Source organism: Oncorhynchus mykiss, chromosome 16, assembly GCF_057628025.1.
Source record: "Oncorhynchus mykiss isolate SJ-2025 chromosome 16, ASM5762802v1, whole genome shotgun sequence".
Classification (NCBI taxonomy): domain Eukaryota; kingdom Metazoa; phylum Chordata; class Actinopteri; order Salmoniformes; family Salmonidae; genus Oncorhynchus; species Oncorhynchus mykiss.
Window position 1 is genome coordinate 55,848,941 of NC_143037.1, and position 7,950 is coordinate 55,856,890.

Genomic DNA, 7,950 nt, shown 5'->3' on the forward strand with positions numbered 1-7,950 from the left:
CACTGATGCATTCTGTTCATGCTTTATGATAAACTTGGCCAAATTAACACATTTTCAATACATTTAGTTTGTTCCTACTAAGTTCAATACATTTTTGATTAGTGTTGAATTCTGTTTTAATGTATGGATTCGGTGATTCCATCCGCGTTCTTCTTATAATAAGACATTATAAAGGCTTAAACATGGTTATAACAAGTAATACAGCATTATACCTCTCTACTTTATGTAAAGTGTTACTAACTATAATAACAACTTCCTTAGTATAGCACCTTCATACACGCAACACAAAATGATTTACATACAGTACAAAAATGAAAAAAATCATTTTGCCAAGGTTTGCAAAGTAAGGATAAATATGTTCCAGTAAACCTACCAATTGTTTATCCCTGCAATAAAGTTTGTAAATGCTGAGATTCCCCCTAAACTGAGATGTTAAAATATATATATATATTTTACCTTTCTTTAACTAGGCAAGTCAGTTAAGAACAAATTCTTATTTACGATGACAGCCTAGGAACAGTGGGTTAACTGCCTTGTTCAGGGGAAGAACGACAGATTTTTACATTGTCAGCTCGGGGATTTGATCTAGCAACCTGTCGGTTACTGGCCCAACATTCTAACCTGACAGGGTGTCAGGTAGCCTAGCATAATTAAAAGCATAATGCCACAAATATACATCAGGTGTGACAGTAAATTACACGTCAAAATATATTTCTACTATTTATTGCAAAATGTCAGACAGATTGCTTTTCTTTTTCTTCCTCCTTACACTCTCATCCTCGGGGATTCTTGGAGATGTTATGGCAATCTCTTTTGAAGAGCTAAGATAAACACTAAGATAAAAGTTAAAGGTAAAAGGTCAAACCGTCAAATAAAAATAGAGATATTTTGCAGTTGGACAAACATGACTTAGGAGCTGGCCATAAACATAGTAGCAATGAAAATTGTCGCTCACAATGTCTCAACCAACCATTGCCGGGCGACTGTGCCAGGACTCAACGATAAGTCAAAGTTGGATAGGAGGTTTTGCTAAATAAAATGAACCTACACTGGAGTATGAGAACCTACACATAGCCTGTTTCTATTTCAAACAGAAGAGGAGATAAAGTTTTAGGAAACAGAATGGCTTTGAGTCAAGCAAGGCTCAACATGAGAGATTGGAGTATAGACTATACAGAGAGACATGCTAAACAAAAGTAAAAGTTTGCTGTTCAGATAAGAGGAAAACGTTCATAGAAGTGCATATTAACAAGAGACATTAATGACCATACAGAGATGGATTATTTTAAATTCTGGTTCTGAAAATAATGCATTTTAAAAGCTGCAGAGAGACATTTCGTAATCCTACACTCAATTTATTTAATACCCCTTTGCACTCCAAAAATCTTTTCACTTCAAACTCAATTCCATAATTCATTCTATATTCCAATACACCTAACATATGATTTCTTTCATGTTTTCAAACTTTCAAACCTGACTTTCAAGCAGTTACCTAACCTTAGCATATTTACAACTTTCTGGGGGCAAAGAAAATGCACGAATAATGCAGAATCCAACTGGTACACGGGATGTTGAGAAATAGAATGGAATATTCACACTGATTCATTTACACAATGATTCAATTTTGAAGCGACAATGTGATAAAAATGTCAAGTTAATTCCACAAATAGGGGCAAAAACTAACAACTGCCAGCATTATGACATGTGCAGTGTTAAAGCACCTGTCAAGACAACATAACGAGGTCTCATAGACATTCAGAATTGATAGGAGCGGTCTATCGCTGCATTTGAAGCTAATGTCTGACTAATACTACTAAAACGAGACATTAACATTTGCTGCATTGTCAGATGTCGAATATGAGAGGAAAATGTATTTGTGAAACAACCATGGCAATATGAAAGTGCACGGTGTTAATATGGTTACCGTGTCATTAATGGTATGTTTGTAGCGGTAGCTACAAAGTAAATATTTAAGGGCCATAATCTGAAATGTAACCATTCAGATACATATTCCATGGATTGCACGGGTGAGCCATTAAAGCTATCATTACTTTATTTACTCCCCTTTTCCGCTACACATTTAAAATGCAAAACCATTCCATGATTTCACTAAAATGACAGATGTCCAACCGTGGCTGTAGAGGGCGAAAACCACTGAGAGCTTTTTCATGTTTTTCCTCGTGTATTTGACGAGGCCCTCACACCTAGCACAAAGCTAGAACACTGTTTGACACACTAAAATAGAAGGAGCAGTTTAGAAAATGTAGCGGATTTTTTGTTATTGATGAAAATTCATATAGATGTTTGTATTTCTTTATTTCCTTGTCAGAAATTACAGTGTCCCTGCTGGGTTTTTTTCAGCTTTTTGTCATTTGTTCCTATAGGTACTGGTGTAGACTTACCAGTGTCATAGGGGATAGTGTGTAGGTAGGGAACAATTTGCAGCATGACCACAGGTCACAGGACCACACGACTTGTGAAGAACTAGTAGGCCAACACTGAACAAAGCCCCTATTTATCTCTTAGATTAAACACAACATAAACAACACTATCAGACGGGGCCCTATACTAATAATAGTCTAGCTAAGAGGATAATAATATGTTCTGACATTATTTGAGTATGGGCAGATAGCCTATGTCACAAAAAAGTGTTGTGCTTTTAACTTAAAATGCATTATTCATAAGCACTTCTGCCAGGGAGGCAGAGTATGAATTATACATAGGCCCACTAAGAGGGGAACATATAATGTGCATTTTGAAACCTCATCTCTGGTCCTCAAAAAGTTTGCTCATGAGTTTGTTAAATGAAAATAACATCACTCAGGTGGATGTGTGCCTGCCATGTGGGGAGTGAATTCATAGCCTAGTTTACTACCAGAATTATCAGTCAGATCAGTGAAGCTAAAATGAGATGATAGAGAACATAATAAATGCCCCATCATCAGGAAAGTTGGCATATTTGAAAATGTGGGGGCTGAGGAAATGTCAGAGCATGTGGTATCATTTGCCATAATTTGATCATGTTGAGGGAGGCTGATGGGGCAAAACCTAAGGTTGAACCCCATCTTTGAAAGCCTTTATAACCTTTCTATAGTGGTTTTATAGACGCTTCATGTCATTCATAAGCGGCATATACATGCTATAAGGATGGTAAGGGTTTTGCCACATTTGTCAAAGCAGTACACGTAGGTTTACACCTTCTTTATAATAACATTTCTATTGTATGACTTACAAATTATTTCTGATGTATGAATATTTGATGAGTTATACATAAGCTTTATAAGTATAGCGTAACTTATGCTCTAACTGCGACTGAAGATGTCAAAGGCCAATATGGACTACAATGGGGTTGAAAGAAAAGTAACTAGCCTAGTTTTGCAGACAAGAATGGGACTTTACCCGTGACAAAAGGTGCTCTAAACAGAAATGAATAACAAACTCACTTGCAATGCAGGTATGCTCAGTCGGCGTCGTTGCGAGACAGTAGATGTCACATTCTGTGGCGTTGTTTAGCCTACCGAAAATGATAACGTTTGAGATCTGCCTCCAAACTAATAGTAGAAAATGTGTATCACCGTAGGCAATGTAAACGTGTAATACTGCTTCACGTAGACCCACTGCTTGGTAAGGTTTCGCAAGTTGTCAAAAAGTTTGCTTCATGCAGAGAGCACTTTTCCTCAAATTACATGCATGGAAATTACGTGATGCTTTAGAAATCTCTCACGTTTTCATTTAAGTCATCGTCCCCTGAAAACTCCGGAATGACAAATCCAGGCATAGACAAATCCAGGAAATATTAACACTTAAAATAGTAAAATAGTCTGGCAGGTGTTAGGCTCTATGCGTTTGTTCTTCCTCCACCGCTCTCTGAGCTCTAGTGTTCAAGCCGCTTGTTCCATTCTTGCTACCTCTCTAGCCAACCGTGTCACAGTTAATTAACTACCTCAGTGCCAGTCAGAGTGAAACTGTAGAACTGGCCATTTTTTTCCCCTCTAGCAAGACCAACGTGAGACGCTCTTTCTGTCCTGTTTTTATTTGCATTTCAAAACTAAACTATATTGAAAAAATGTTTTATCAAATCTGTACAAGATGGGTAATCAGAAAAGACAACTTAATCCAGATACATCTAAATGTGAATTACTGCCTTATAGTAATAAGCATACTTTTTAATTGACCACATGATGTACATGATAATTGTAATGTTAATAGGCCTAACAAACAATTGAAATAGGTAGCCTACCAGTTACCTATTTTTTTAAAGCATATATGTTTAGCAAACACTCCTAAGTAATTCACAGGGCCTCTCATCAACATGGAGTCTGTTGTCCCTTCTTAAGGAGTTTAGATGGATTTGACAATGAGGGAGAAAGGGAGGAATGAGAGAGGCCCCTGAGTTCATGCTGTGCAATTCAAGAAAGATGTTGCTGCTGTCATTGTTCATTTGGCATTTAGGGCACTGGGAAAAAGCCAGTGTCTGGGAATTCCAGAGATTCCTGCATGGCGGTCCAGCTTGGTGGCATGCAACCAGAAACACTTTGCTCCGCTGGAGTCTCGATAAAACGGGAGAGGTGAGACAGGGCAACCATGAGGGGGGGATAAGACGGGCATTCACACACTGCAAAGCCATTCGTCTATTCCCAAAACAAATCAGCAGTCTCCATTGCTCATTGTGCAAAATAGCTAACCTTAAACACTACGAAGCAAGATCTTTGTGAAACATCTTCCTTAGTGAATAACTGAAAGGCAATGACAAATGGGGGGTGCCTTGATGTCATCTGTGTTTATCTACTACACTTAGATTTTAAAAAAGGTGCTATCTAGAACTTAAAAGGTTTCTTTGGCTGTCCCCATAGGTGAACCCTTTGTAGAACCCTTCTTGGTACTAGGTAGAACCCTTTTGGTTCCAGGTAGAACCCTTTTGGGTTCCTTGTAGAACCCTTTCCACAGTTGAGGAACCCTTTTGGAACCCTTTAAAAAAAAAGTTTTCCAAAAGGGATTGAGGATTCATCATCATTGTGACCAAGGGTGTCATTTCTTGGTCCACCTAGGCACTGAGGGACTACTCCACAGCCTTCCATATCCGCTCCACACACTACAGTTCTGGGAAGTATTATGCACTGGGAACTAAGCTTTCCTTTTTGAGGAAGTGACTTGTCCATTACAGGATACAGTTCCGAATCGGTAGTGAACACCACTTACTATGTACTAGTACTGGCTTAACTATTTACACTTGTTTTAAAGTTTTCCAGCAAACAGTAATCTAACAAAATCTTAATGCATTTTGTTCTGAGTCAGTGTACCCCTGAAAGTGTAGGAACATAAGTATAGCCACATCTTAGGGGAGATCATCCTGACGTTTCATAGAACAAAAGCTACAGTGACTGATGATGGGGCTGTGACTTTGTGTGATCCTTATGTCAACTAGCCCAAAGGGAAATGTATTATTTGTGGCTACCACCTGCTTTTATTCATTTTGGGATGACAGAGAACGATGGAGAATTTTACTTTAGTTGAATGTAATGACAGCTATACTCTCCCCCTTTAGTAATCTACACGCTGCTGATATATCACGTTATTGTGTTTTGTTAAGATGTTAAGATTTAGTGTTTTAAGATGATATATTATCATGAATTATAAACCAGTTTAGCCCTGGTTGTCCTTTGGGTGAAAAACAGAAGCTGCAGAAAAATCCCGTAATGAATAATTACGCATAAAACTAGCAGACCTGATGTTCCTGGAAATATTATAATCTAAAAATAACTCATACTGTAGATAATAGAAATAAACAAATGCAAATGATTTGTAAAATATTGTTAATTGATCAAATTAATGAATTCCTAAAGTCATCATATAAGTGATTAATTGGCTAGAGTGAATCTAGTACCTTGGGTTGGTTGACTCTAGTGTAACTGACATTCAGGGTGTGTGTGACAGAGTTTCCTGAGCTGGAAATGAACAATATCCCTTACGAGATGTAGAACAGGAAACACAGAGTTGACATCCCACTTCTGTGTGTGTGGGTGTTCTCTCACAAACTCATCCCCATCATAACTTGCTGACTCCATACTGAAATTATCCCCATCTGTTTTTGAACCAAACCTCTATGTGCTTTGGACAAAACACTCAAGTATCTCCTGTTCTATGTATTGTGGACATGACATACACTGTTGTTGTTGTCCTCCACAGACCTTAAATTCTCTGAGTTTGAATAACCAGTGTTGTGAAAGGAGATTCATGTTCAGTATGCCAACATGCATTCTAAATTCACATTTAATCCCAGGATATGGTGTAAACACTACCTCAAGGAAAAGCTACATGTATATCCATAGCTGTTAGCTAATATTCCAATGTGGCCAGAAAAACAGTATTTTGTGACAAACAGGTGTCCTACATGGAAGCATTAATTATGTAAAAACATTTTATGAAATAAAACAACAGAGACAAGCTGTGTTTTACGTGACACAAATCCTAATTGGCTCTAACTATAATGTTCTGCATAAATTAGCCATGCCCCCACTGGGCTGGGACTCCAAGCTGTTTTCAGAAATGTGCTCCCAACAGGATCCCTTTAATTGTTGAGAACAAAATACTACACAATACATTTTTCTTCAGTAGAATCGCCATAACAGAGTCCTACTGTTCGCAGCTGCTCTAAAGCATACTCATGATAGTACTCTGGCTGCAGAGATGGAATGGAGAGTCTGGGATATCTGTCCAATGAAACAATAAATCTTTCACTCCTTACAGTACATTAGTGCAGGAAACTGCAGAAAAAAATAAGATTCTGGAAATGCTTTAACTCATTAATGATGTATGCTCTTTTCATTTGGCACAGATCATTCTCCAAGATAGCTCTTGAAAAGTAATGAGACAGAGAAGCCCAAATTCATCTGGATTACTGTAATGGTCTATATCATGTTCACTGACATCTCAGTAGGCTATCAGGGATGGGAAATTTTTCAAAGCAGCTACAACAATTCAATAGGCTTTAAAAAACGTCTTGGGAAAATCTTGTTGTGCATGGATATAATTCAAAGTTCCTTTTTGGGAGAAAACGTCAATTACATTTAGACATGGATGAAGGTAATCTGTAGCTGTTCATCTTACCACAATGGACTTCATCTAGCCAACTCAAAAGACACCACTGTGGTTTCTTTGAACGTAAACAACCTATCACCCTAGCGGAATGGTGGTGGTGGTGTGTGTGTGTGTGTGTGTGTGGGGGGGGGGGTAGGAAGGTTAGATCAAGCCATTCTTCTGGTGTACATAACTCTGTCATATCAAAGGAGATGGGGCTAATTACCCAACTACGCACCATTCTGCTCTCTACTAGAATATGCGTTTGTGGGGGAGAGGGTTGTCTGTCTTTCTGTATTTGTGTGCATATGTATTTGTGAGTCAATGACTGTGGATGTGTGACTATGTGTAGTTCTGCTGTGTGAAATCACAGGCAGTAGTATTGATGTTTACAAAAGCATGTTTAGTGCCAAAATGGGACAATTCCAGTGCTAGCTCAGAACCAACGGTGGACATGTAAATCCACCCAAGGGATAAATCTTCAATGTAGGACAAACTGTCCCTCTTTGTTCACTGTTGTCAAGCACAGCACAGTTATTTTTTATTTTCTATGAGATATGCTTCAAAGTCACAAGAGTGTTGCACCTCTCTTTTGACTGCTAAGTGTGTTCAACGGGTGTGTTTAATGTGTTCACACTTTGCTGAGGGACTTTAATCATGCTCTGAGCAATTATATTTTATACAGCCCGCCAGCAGGAGACAGAGAAATGGGTGAACTCATGCAAGTTATCATCCGTCTCCCCCCAGGCTGCTCCATTCAAATGTCATGGCATCAAAGTGGTGGAAAGTCCTGGGCTGTCAGACAGCATCAGGAGCTTGTCAGGCCCTCCGGTGGGATAACCCCATCCAGTGAAATGGAAACCATCTCTCTGT

General features: G+C 38.6%; 1 protein-coding gene across 2 annotated transcripts in view; it reads right to left on the reverse strand.

Annotated features, from left to right (window-relative positions):
* LOC110492274 (semaphorin-3F) overlaps positions 1 to 4,306 on the reverse strand; it is a 49,946-nt gene extending 45,640 nt beyond the window's left edge. Inside the window, exon 1 of one of the 2 annotated variants that reach the window (XM_021566456.3) lies at positions 3,444 to 4,306. The gene's annotated coding sequence lies outside the window, so the exon portion shown is untranslated. The remainder of the gene's footprint in view (positions 1 to 3,443) is intronic. The other variant, XM_021566454.3, reaches the window with a different exon arrangement.
* Positions 4,307 to 7,950: the final 3,644 nt, after the last annotated feature.